The sequence below is a fragment of the Phragmites australis genome, chromosome 7 (assembly GCF_958298935.1).
Source record: "Phragmites australis chromosome 7, lpPhrAust1.1, whole genome shotgun sequence".
Taxonomy (NCBI): domain Eukaryota; kingdom Viridiplantae; phylum Streptophyta; class Magnoliopsida; order Poales; family Poaceae; genus Phragmites; species Phragmites australis.
This window is the reverse complement of record NC_084927.1, coordinates 1,614,805-1,626,776: the sequence shown is the minus strand read 5'-3', so window position 1 is coordinate 1,626,776 and position 11,972 is coordinate 1,614,805. Positions and strand designations below refer to the sequence as shown.

The following is an 11,972-nucleotide window of genomic DNA, read 5'->3' as shown; positions in this document are numbered from 1 at the left end:
ATGCCAATATGACAAGAGAGCAAATTTTTAACGAGTCCGTGGCACCCAAAGTAGCCGAGAGATGGCAATTTAAGCTGGGCGAACTGTTGGTCGCGCCGGACGAGTGGGCCAAACTGACATATCAACTTCGGAAATTTCATGCGTAGTACATGAATGAGTCAAAGGAGGGTAGGGAAAGTTTCGAGGCCAGAGTCAAGGAACAAGATCTCCTCCACGGGGATGGCAGTATTTTTATATTCTTCGAGGAAATGTATCGACTGTACCAGCATGATGCCTTCAACGTGTCTATCTTGAGTTGTTGGACTCTGTAAGTGTCGTATACGTATAATTCATAATATACATTTTTGTACTATTGTATTGAATCTCTTAACTTATTCCTTGTATAGAATGGAGGTATAAAGATGTAGGAAGGAGTGCATCATGCATGTGGGATTCATCAACCCACATCTTGTCAACCCGACAATGATGAAATCTGCCGACCTAAAAAAACCGAGGACTATGTATTGAAGTGTCTTCTGAAGCTACAATTGAAGAAACACATACTTTTACCCTACCACTGGGGGTACGTGTTTCTACTCTTTTTGAGCAATACATCATTAGAAATTAGGACCAACTAACCTATGGTGACCTATGTGCAGTTTTCACTGGATCCTCCTTGTCATCCAATCATATATTAGCAAGATCTTTATTTTTGACTCACAAAATAATTCGAAAGAAACCTACCAACCCGTCATTGACTTGCTACAAAAGTAAAAACCGACCATTGCGTTACTGCTCTTGTAATATTTGATTTGATTGAATCTAAGTCTACTTACGGTAATAATCACACACATACAGAGTGTACCCGCGATACACCAAGAAGAGCGTTAGATACAGGCCATACACGAAAGAATGGACAGTCTGACATGGCTTTCCTTGTAGGAAGCAGGGTCTAGGCAATAATTTATGTGGTTTTTATGTAATGAAATTCATGCACAGCTTCAACAGAGAGGATTCAATCCTGCTGGAAGATCCTGAGGTAGGCGGTATACATATTGATGACTAATTTTCAGGTTCGATACGCTAAAATCATATGTATTGATTTCTTCAATTCTTGAAATTGCAGATCCTCGAGTTGTCCAAAGAACGTCTCATGCCTCATGAAATCAACGCACTTCAAGAACAACTTGTCGGGTTCATCAATGACGAAATCATCAATCCAACCAGCGAGTTCTATGAAATTGGATCGTCTTTCTCGTTACCTTTAACCCATAAGAAAGGGCAGAGTTCAGACCTATCGGTTCACAAGAAATCTTAAACTCCATAAGATTATTGTAATGAAACTTGATAAGTATGCGGTGTATATATATATTGTGACAAGGCTTGATGTTTTATAAATAAAATTTATATGTTCTTGTGTATATATGCTGTGATGAAACTTGATATGTATGCGTGTCTATTGCTGGCAACGTCCAAAATTTAAAGATGGCACGGTACTGGCGGCAACCGCCACGTTTTAAAAAAAGACGGGAAACACCTATCAGTGCCGGTTGGTAACAAACAACCGCAACCGGCACTGATAGGTGCACTATCAGTGCCGGTTCTCACCTCGAACCGGTACTGATAGTGATTTTCAGTGCCGGTTCCATACCTGGTACTGATAGTCACTGACTATCAGTGCCGATTAATCAGTGCCGGTTTAGAAATCGACACTGATCACATTTTTAAACCGGCACTGATCACTTGTTCTGCAGTAGTGATGCCTATGGGTCCTTATTGTAATGAACTCTGTGATGTACCTTAATATCGTACTTAATCGATGTATGCCTGTGATGTCTACTTCTGTTGGAAATATGTGCGTACCAGCTACTGATCCAGGGACTGGTATGAGTTGCACAAGGTGACTCAAAGGAGGGGTACGACACTGAAGCTAGTGTTGGACACGGTGAGCTGCATGTGGATGGATGCATGCCCGAGCCCCTCTGTGTCAAGGCTCTCCGTAGGTCGGTGGCGGCGAGCACCGAGACAGAGGAGGCGATGAGGTGGGGAGGGGAGGCGGCGCGTGCGTGTTGGTGGCTTGAGGGCCTGTGTTGGAGTGTGATTGGGCCGGTAAATGCGCTGGATTATTTTGGGGTGGTAAGGCTCGCCGTGAGCAGCCTGCACACCACAAGGTTCAAAGCCACTACGTTATACACGCGTGCATGTTGAGCGATATTATATATTCTCAAGTACTGGAAGCCTTATATCTTCTGATCTCTTCTCTAGTGTATTGTGTGATATAAGTGTGTGGTGCATATGTAGTGTGCGTGTGTGCTCCCTCTCGGAAAAAAACACATAGTGACGTACTGCAATGGACATCAATAAATTAATGAGTTGAAATAACTCCTACATTGCACAATACCATATTTGTTGTTTCCTAAGCTCTCTAGAGCAATTCTTTGTTACATATTCTATAAACAATTATATCATATGATATAACTCAATATAATGCATCTCTACACAGTTTTCTAGTATAACTTCTCAATATCTAGATAACTTCTTCCTAATCTAGGAGTAGTTTTCGTATGAAACACGATAAATTGCTTGGAATATCGGTATATGGCTTATTTACCTTATGGCAGTTATGAAACCTAACGTATCTGATAAAAGACACGTGTACGATAGCGATCTATCTTTAGGATATATCGTACTTCTAAGTAGATCCTTAATTATTAAATTCTCATCAACCATGTTGATCCTATATATATTTTATGTGTATATTTACATACATTTACAATTATCACTACCGGATTTTGAGACTTTGCCGTGTGCCCAGGGCACACGGCAAAGCCCTAAAAACACTCGGCAAAGTGTTTGCCGAGTGTAACACTCGGCATAACACTGTCGGCATACACAGTGCCGGCAAACAGCTGTTTGCCGAGTGTTTTATATCGCGCACTCGGCAAACATATTTGCCGAGAGCCAAATACAACACTCGGCCAAAAAAAGCGACCTAACGGCGCCAGGGCCTTAACGGCCTCTTTGCCGAGTGTCTAAGGGATACATTCGGCAAACATGAGGACACGTGGCGCTCGCACATCGTCCCTTTTTTGGGCAGTTTGCCGACTTTGCCGAGTGTCCGTGGAATACACTCGGCAAATCACGGCACGTTTGCCGAGTGTATTGGAGGGTACTCGGCAAAGTGAGCACAGAATAGCGCCCAGATAGCACAGTTTGGCAACACGTGGCACTCTTTGCCGAGTGTATTGGAGCACACTCGGCAAACTGGCATCCAAAATGCCAGATTGAACAGCCTTGCGACACGTGTCACGTTTGCCGAGTGTTACACTCGGCATAGCCTTGTTTATCGAGTGTTACACTCGGCAAACTATTATATACCAGATTGCCAATTGATCCATACCAGATTCAAAACTGTCGCTGCAATTTATATATATTTCACAGATTACCACCTTCACATAAACATCGCATATTACACAAACATCACATAAACCGTCGCATAAACATCACATATGCCACAAACATCACATAAACCGTCGCATAAACATCGCAAGTGACACAAACATCACAAATTGTCGTGACAAGATAGCAAAACATAGTCCAAACAAAAAGAAAATGTTGCAGGCTGTAACGGACTCCACACTTGATTACCACCTTAACCTGCATCAATCAAGGAGCAGAAACACTAAGTAAGAAGTATGCATTTGAAAGTAAACAGAAATGCTAAGTATGGATATGGGGTTACAAAAGTAAGTTTTCAAAGTGAGGAGAACAAACCAAAGTGAGGTGGAGTACCAAAGTGCGAACCTCCAGCTCCAAGCGTATTCGATCCCTCTGATGGATACTGCACAAAGGAGGAGATAGTTAGCACAACACTCTATGATTGTAGGAATGGCAATAATGGTGATTACAAGGTTATAAACTAACTCACAGGAGTGTGTGGAGCCTGTGGAGCAAGTGGACGAGAAGGGGTTGGCATCGGTGGCGGAGTTTGGCACATTGCAGCATAAAGGGGCGTCATCATCGCATACCACTGGGATCGTTCTGCCGCCATCCTCTCCTCGAACGATCTCTCTAATTCGTGCCGGAGCCTCCTTTCTTCATCCAGCTGGGCCTACAGTATGTCATCGCAATCTCATCATCGTTCCAATGCAAAGCATGTAAAGATCGTGGAGGATGAATGAAATAGAACTAACCTGGATTTCGTTCATCGCAATCCATGTAGGCTCTGGGCGAGGGCGTATACCCGGACCTGAGCTCGTGCTCTGAGCTCTAAGCTGAGAGAGAGAGGGAGTGGTGGCCATATCGAGTGTGCCGTCGCCAATCCAGAACCGGCCATGTTTCTTGCCTCCTCCTGCCCTCATAACCACTTCCCCATCAAGATCATGCTCGCTCGGATCAAAGTCTGGGCCGTGGACCTCCTTTGCCATCGATGTGTATCCATCCAGGCGAGCCTTGACGTTCTCGTTGGTGTACATTGAGGCCGGGTCATTCGGGTCATAAGCAACCCCGTGCATCGCCTTTGACTTATGGGCCAAAGCATAAGCCTTGAACTGGGAGAGAGGCTGACCATCATTTTTTGCCGACTGCAACAGAAAAGCAATAACATTCATAAAGGGGACGCCCGCACAGAAATTAAGGAGAACTGAGCTTGGGAACAACAGATGCTATTGCATACCCATCTAGCTGCGAAACCAGTCAGGCTGAGGTTGCCTTGATGGTGTGGCGCACCAGGCATCAACAATCGCCTTTCACGGCAAGCATTGTGACTCTCCTCCCACTCGGGAACGCACCACTTGTCCACAATCACCGTCCAGCACGAAAGGTCTCCGGTGCACCACCCCGGAGGCACCTAAATAATCAAGTACATGATATATAAGAAGAAGAAATTAAGTGTTAGTAATCTAAGGAATAATAAGCTTTAATGTACTTTACCTGCAGGTACTGCTCCCGGGTCAGAGATATGGTCCTAGCATCTTTTTTTGTCACCTTCGCTCCAAGGTGTTCCGCGTGAAATTTGATCACGGCCTGGATGCGCGCCTCATAGTGCATATCCTTAACAAGCTTCTTGGCAGCTTTGTCGACGACAGCAGCTGCCCTAGCCTCCAAGCCCGGCTCGCATCTAAAAAAATCCTGCATATAGACGCGACGGATCCAATCATTAGTTAAATAATTTCCATGCAATTAGTATTGACTAATGTAGTGCGAAAGAAACTTACCCACAACTCGGCCTTCACCCGCTCGGCTCTATTGGGAAACACCCTTCCCTCCCGGTCACGGGCATCCGGCGCGGCTGCATAGTGGGCCCATGTGTATGCCGGCTTGGTTACTCCGCCCAAAGTAACCATGCCAGGGAACTTCTCCTTGATCAAAAGTCCAAGGATGCCGTTTACATGGCGTGAGTGGTCACCCTCTCCAACCTTCAGCCAGTTCCTGCACAGGTGTAAAGGCAAATTATTAGTATGTGTTGAAATATTGAAGATACAAAGGCAAAAAAATAGTGAGAGTAGAGAGAGCCATTTACTTCTCTCCATCTGGTCGAATGAGCGGGCGTCTAGCCATTGGCACCGGTCGCCTCGGGAGGCTAGAAGGACCACGCAGCCACACACGAGAAGAAGTAGAGCTAGAGCTACCCCCCTGGTCTACCTGCTCCTCCTCTACCTGCTCCTCCTCATCCCCAGACTGAGTCGCAGCCATAGGTATAGGTGAGTCAGACTCAGACTCAGCCGCACCTAGAGGCGACTCAGTCTCCTCCTCAACAGCAGGTATAGAAGCACCTCCTCCACCCCTGCCTCCGCCTCTCGGCCTTCCTGGAGGTCTTCCCCGGGGTCTCTTTCCGGACCCGTCACCTGCATCCGTGGCTTTCCCCGTCTCCTCTTTGTATAGCGACGTTAACTTCCTCATACCGCCCACCATGCTTCAATCACCTGCTATGAGAAAGAGTAAACCAATTAATACGGATGATACAACTTGATCTAAATAGATGAAGCATACTAAAAAACCCATGCTATGAGAATGAGTAAACCAATTAGTACGGATGCTACAACTTGATGTAAATAAATGAAGCATACTAAAAAAAACATGCTATGAGAAAGAATAAATCATACAGTTATTAGAAATAAACATATAGTTATTATAAATAATCATCATCATCGGGATCAGCTGGATCATAAGTCTCATCATCACTATCACGCATGTTGAAATAATCATCCTGATGCTCGGGAGGAGGAATGCCGTCATCACCGCCATTGCCTAAATGTAACCGCTCAAGTAATTCCAAGTCCCTCGCATTCTCAACCTCGTCTTCTTCGTCCTCGTCAGCACCAGTTTCATTGTCTACTTCCATGCCCTGAGCTTTCATCAAGTCGATCTCAAAATTCCCTGCGAGGCCATCTTCTTGAAAGAATTCTCCATCATATGTGTTGGGGTCTATGTTGTAATCTTCATTGTTTGGGACTGGTAGTTTACCGTGTGGCGGTACCTTGTACACAACATCCCAACCCTTAAGACGCTCAACGGTTTTGCACAGGTACGAGAGATAATAAACTTGCGTGGCCTGTTGAGCCACAATATAGACATCATCTCCTGGTAAGACGGTTGATTGTCGAATTTCGACTAGCCCAAGATTAGGGGTCCGTCTCACTACTTCTGGATCGAACCAATGGCATTTGAATATGACGGGATTCAGAGGTTTGCTCCCATCAAAATTTAGTTCGTATATTTCTTCAATTCTTTCGTAGTACTCAGCCCCATCTAAGCCTGGAGTAAAAACTCCGGTATTTGTTGTTCTACGATTGGGCCGACTCTGCTCGTGGCTTGCTGTGTGGAAGCGATATCCATTCACGTCGTAAGCCTTAAATGACCTGACCCTATAGGCACAACCATCAGCAACTTGTCTCAAGTCGGCACTCATAGACTCGTCGGTTGTTCCCTACAAGTTTAAGCGGGATAGCTTGGTGTATTAGTCGCATGTAAGAAATGAAATCAAGTTAGAAATGAAATCAAGTTGGTGTAATAGCCAAGTTAGAAAGTACTTTCTGTTTGAACCAAGAAATGAAATTGGGCATGTCATTTCCCACACCATCTCTAAGAAGGGCCGAAGCTTCCTCGAGGGTAGGTTCCCTTGATTCATGCCAGAATTGCTCATTGAATTCCCTATAGCAATGAGAAGAAGCGGAGTTGGACACAAACTTGTGACTAGTTGAGAAATAATGTATTGAGCACTTACTGCATGTACGGCTCCACTTCGGATAGGTTGGTCAAGACATACAACATAATAGTGCGCCACTCTTCATGTTGCAAGGTCTTGTTAGTCGCACCACTTGCACTGCCAAGTTGCCCTCTAAAGATGCTAAGCTTTGATTCATCTTCGGGGTTGCCAGCATTGTAACGAGGGGGTGGATTATACACACTGGGAAGATTGTCAGCATAGTATTTTATTGTGAAGTTTGACACCTCCTCCAGGATGTATGCCTCGGCTATGGATGCTTCAATTTTGCATTTATTTTTACATTTATTTCGAAGAATCTTTTGAAATCTCTCAATTGAGTAGCACCAACGGCCCTGCACGGGCCCCCATTCGTGCCTCATACGGGAGGTGCAAAATCATATGTTGCATCGGATTAAAGAAGCCGGGTGGAAAGATCTTCTCCAACTTGCAGAGCAACACAGGCGCCAGTCTTTCCATGCCTGCTACCACGGTATGAGATAACTCATTAGCACAAAGCTGGTGGAAGAAATTGCTCAACTCCGCAAGCACTAGCCAAACATCCTCGGGGACATAGCCTCGAATCATCACCGGCAGTAGCCGCTCAAGCCATATGTGATAGTCATGACTCTTGAGCCCGTTGATTCGCAAAGTAGCTAAATTCACTCCCCTCTTCAGATTCGCTGCATACCCATCAGGGAACATCAAGGTTTGGAACCACTCAAGTACTTCCCTCCTTTGGGCCCTTGTAAGAACGAAATTGGCCTTTGGCTTCGTCCACAATTTCCCGCCTCTGAGAGGGGCCATGTCTAGCTTTGGTCTATTGCATAATCTCGTTTGATCGACTCTAGCCTTAACGTTATCCTTCGTCTTCTTAGGAATGTCCATGATTGTGCCAAAAATGGCCTCAGTGACATTCTTTTCAGTGTGCATTACATCAATGTTATGTGGAAGAAGGAGATCATCGAAGTAGGGGAGATTCCACAAGCATGGCTTGTGAGTCCAGGCGTGTTGCTCACCATATCCCAAAAATCCATCTCCTTGGGCATTGGCCTCGAGAGCGTCTAACTGAGCACGAACCGCGGCACCGGTTATCTTAGGTGGTGCTGAGCCTTCGACAACTACATCTTTCGTAAAGTTCTGCACGTCTTGTCTAAATGGATGGTCAAGAGGAAGGAATTGTCGATGCTTGTCGAAGGAAGAATATTTGCCACCCTTTGTCAACCAAATGAACATCAGAGCCGCCCTGCATACTGGTCATGGGAACTTCCCATGCACACACCAGCCACAGAATATCCCATACGCCGGTAGGTCATGCAGGGAGTACTGGTACCAAACATGCATTTTGAAGTTTGTCTTTGTAGCTCGGTCGTATGTCCAGACCCCATCCTCCCAAGCACAGACCAAATCATCCATCAGCGGCTCCATGTACACACTCATATTCTTCCCCGGGTATTCAGGCCCTGGAATTATCAGCGATAGGAATATGTTCTGTCGTTGAAAGATGACGCCGGGGGGGGGAGATTGAGGGGAATAACAAACATGGGCCAACAGCTGTATGAGGCACAAGTCATACCATATGGATTGAACCCATCAGTTGCGAGCGCAATTCGTACATTACGAGCCTCTAGAGCTTTTTCACGATAAATCAGATCGAACCTCTTCCATGCTTCACCATCCGATGGATGTACCAGCTTGTCAGGATTGTATCGATACCCATCTTTGTGCCATGTCATCTGTTTAGCAGATTCCACAGTCATATACAGCCGTTGGATTCTCGGTACGAATGGAAGATACCGAAGGATCTTCACGGGGATTGCGAGATGCCTCTTCTGACCATCACCAGAGTCTACCTCAAGATACCTAGAGGAATTGCACTTCACACAGTACTTTGCGTCCGCGTGTTCTTTCCTAAATAAGATGCATCCCTTTGGACAAGCATGTATCTGCTCATATGGCATCTTAAGTGCACGGAGGACTTTCTTCGACTCGTACATGCTCTTTGGCAGAATGTGACCTTCCGGGAGAAGGCTACCAACAACTGTCAGCATTGCATCGAAGGTTTCTCGGCTGCAGCTAAACTGGGACTTGATAGCCATTAGGCGTCCGATGGCATCCAGTTGAGAAACCTTGGAATGCCCGTGAAGGGGTTGCTGCGCCATAGACAACATATCATAAAAGGCCTTTGCGGTTGACTCCGGCACTTCCTCCATACGTGCTTCATTAAAATGTGCGTCATAAAAGTCATCTAGCATGTCTCCGACCCCGACATCATAGTCGTTGGTGCGTTGACGCACCACCTCCTCTCTGGCACGTTCGGACTCACCATGGTAGGTCCACCGGGTATAGTGTGGCATAAACCCATTCTTACAAAGGTGTTGACCCATGACCTCCTTTGTTTGTTGATGCGCGTTTGCACAAATACTGCAGGGGCACCAAGTTCCACGAGATCCCTTAGGCCTAGCAAATGCTAATTCCAAGAATGCATCGGTCTTCTAGATCCATTCATCGGTCAAAAAACCCTGACTAGAGCAGCCAGTGTACATCCACTCACGATCATCCATCCTCTAACATATTGGGAAACATACACATATAATATTTTTTATTCAGCAAGTAACATAAAAATCAATTTTATCTACCTATACAATTAATTATTTCCATCAAATATTTGTGTTTTACCATAAGAGGGAATCGGCATGCATCAAACTATCTAATAGGTAAAGATAGGTCCTAATCCCACCCGACGATGTGTAGATTGGGCCGTTTCCATGCTCTACTCCGATCCGAGACAGAATTTCGGCAGCACCTCCCCGCTGTTCTCCAAATACACGTCTCGGCAACAAGCTAAGAGAATGTGTATCCAGAGAACAACGGGGAGACGCTGCCGAAACTCTGTCTCGGATCGGAGTAGAGCATTGAAACGAACCCAATCTACACATCCTCGGGCTGTCCAAAAAATGTGGACAATTCGAAACAGTTACGGTTATAGATATGCAAAGACTTGCATATTTATAACCATAACTCTTTCAAACGGGAGACGCATAGGTTACGCGACATGCACATCCTAAAGCCTAAATTAGCCAAAATTCAAAATTTCGGCGGCACCTCCTTTGTAATAAATAGCAAAACTGGCATAACAACACAGGCATGACAAATATGGAGGATACAACCATCTAAAGACTAATTAGAGGACAACGCAGACTCAAATCTGAATCAACTTTCATAACCCATTCCCCAGATAGTATTTCCACGAGGACTCCATATGATCTACTTCATGTGCTACCAGCAACACATGCCCACAATGACATGAGTCACATATGAAGTCCTCATGGCAATACTGTCCGGAGGAGGGGGTAAAAGGAGGGAGGAGCACATGGCTTCAACGGCGCAGGCATGTGGCGGTACCTTGTACCCCGGGCCTCGGAGGGGGGCGGCGCGGGGCGGCGCTGGCCGGCACGGGGCGAGGTGGCGCGGGGCAGCGCGGGGCGACGTCGGAGCAGTGGCGGCGCGGGGCGGCGCTGGCCGGCGCGGGGCGACGTCGGAGCGTGCCGGCGCGGGGCGGCGCTGGCCGGCGTGGGGCGAGGCGGCGTCGGGCAGCGCGGGGCGAGGCGGAGTGGGCTGGCGCGGAGCGGCGTCGGAGGGGGGCGGCGCGGGGCGGCGCTGGCCAGCGCGGGGCGAGGCGACGTCGGGCTGCGGCGGCGCTGGGTGGGGCGGCAGCGGAGGAGGGGGAGGGCGGCGCTGGCGGCAGCGGTGGAGGGGGGGGGGGCGCGGGAGGCGGCGGCGGCGGCCGGGGAGAAGGCAAGAGGATATTTTGAGATCTGTCCCCGCGCGCGGCCGGGGTGGGGAAACCCTATATTCGGTAAATTGCCGAGTGTCGTCTTTTGCCGAGTTTCAAATCTAGAACACTCGGCAAAGCCCAGGTTTGCCGAGTGCCAAATCACGGACACTCGGCAAATCACTTGTTTGCCGAGTGTGAACGCAAGAACACTGGGCAAACACCTGAATTTTTTTTTGGCTACAAATGCACTTAATGAATTAAAAATAGCAAACAGACCCACAAAAATGCCAGATTTTAACATCGAATATGCTATGTTGTATGTTGAGTGTAGAAAAAGTTTCAAGGTCAAACGACGATTCAACCGTCACTTCGGCTTCAAACCTGATCCGTTCCCTCTCGAAACTATGATTCTTCCTCGGAGATGCTTCAGTTTCTAAGCATCGTACGTGATAACTTTTGCGAAACCTTCTCAAATTTTTATCACAGCCTCTACATATCATATCATGACACTATAGCAAGTCTCATGTTTTTCAGACTTCGTTTGTTTTTTTTAGAATTAAAAAACCAATAAGCTACATGTTGGTGGTCGAGTGTTGCCACCCAGATGTTTCAAATTTCTTTTCATTTCTTGGGTAAGGCCTAAAAATAGACTCAACAACATGAATATGATTTTTCTACCCATTTTTGTTCATTATTTCATGTACTTGCAGATCAAATTTGACTTATATCCATTAAAAGCCAAGAAATGCACTTAATGAATTAAAAATAGCAAACGGACCCAGAAAAATGCCAAAGTTTAACATGGAATATTCTATGTTGTATGTTGAGTGTAGAAAAAGTTTCAAGGTCAAACGATAATTCAACCGTCACTTTGGCTTCAAACCTGATCCGTTCCCTCTCGAAACCACAATTCTTTTTCGAAGATGCTTCGGTTTCTAAGCATCGTACATGACAACTTTTGCAAAACCTTCTCAAATTTTTACCACAGCCTCTACGTATCATATCATGACA

At 46.2% G+C, this 11,972-nt stretch overlaps 1 long non-coding RNA gene across 1 annotated transcript; it reads right to left on the bottom strand.

Annotated features, from left to right (window-relative positions):
- Positions 1–6,676: 6,676 nt before the first annotated feature.
- On the bottom strand, positions 6,677–7,371 carry LOC133923852 (uncharacterized). The gene is made up of 3 exons (XR_009910672.1): positions 7,205–7,371; positions 7,058–7,131; positions 6,677–6,907 (listed from the first exon to the last, which is right to left on the bottom strand). It is a non-coding gene; the product is annotated as an uncharacterized LOC133923852 (long non-coding RNA).
- Positions 7,372–11,972: the final 4,601 nt, after the last annotated feature.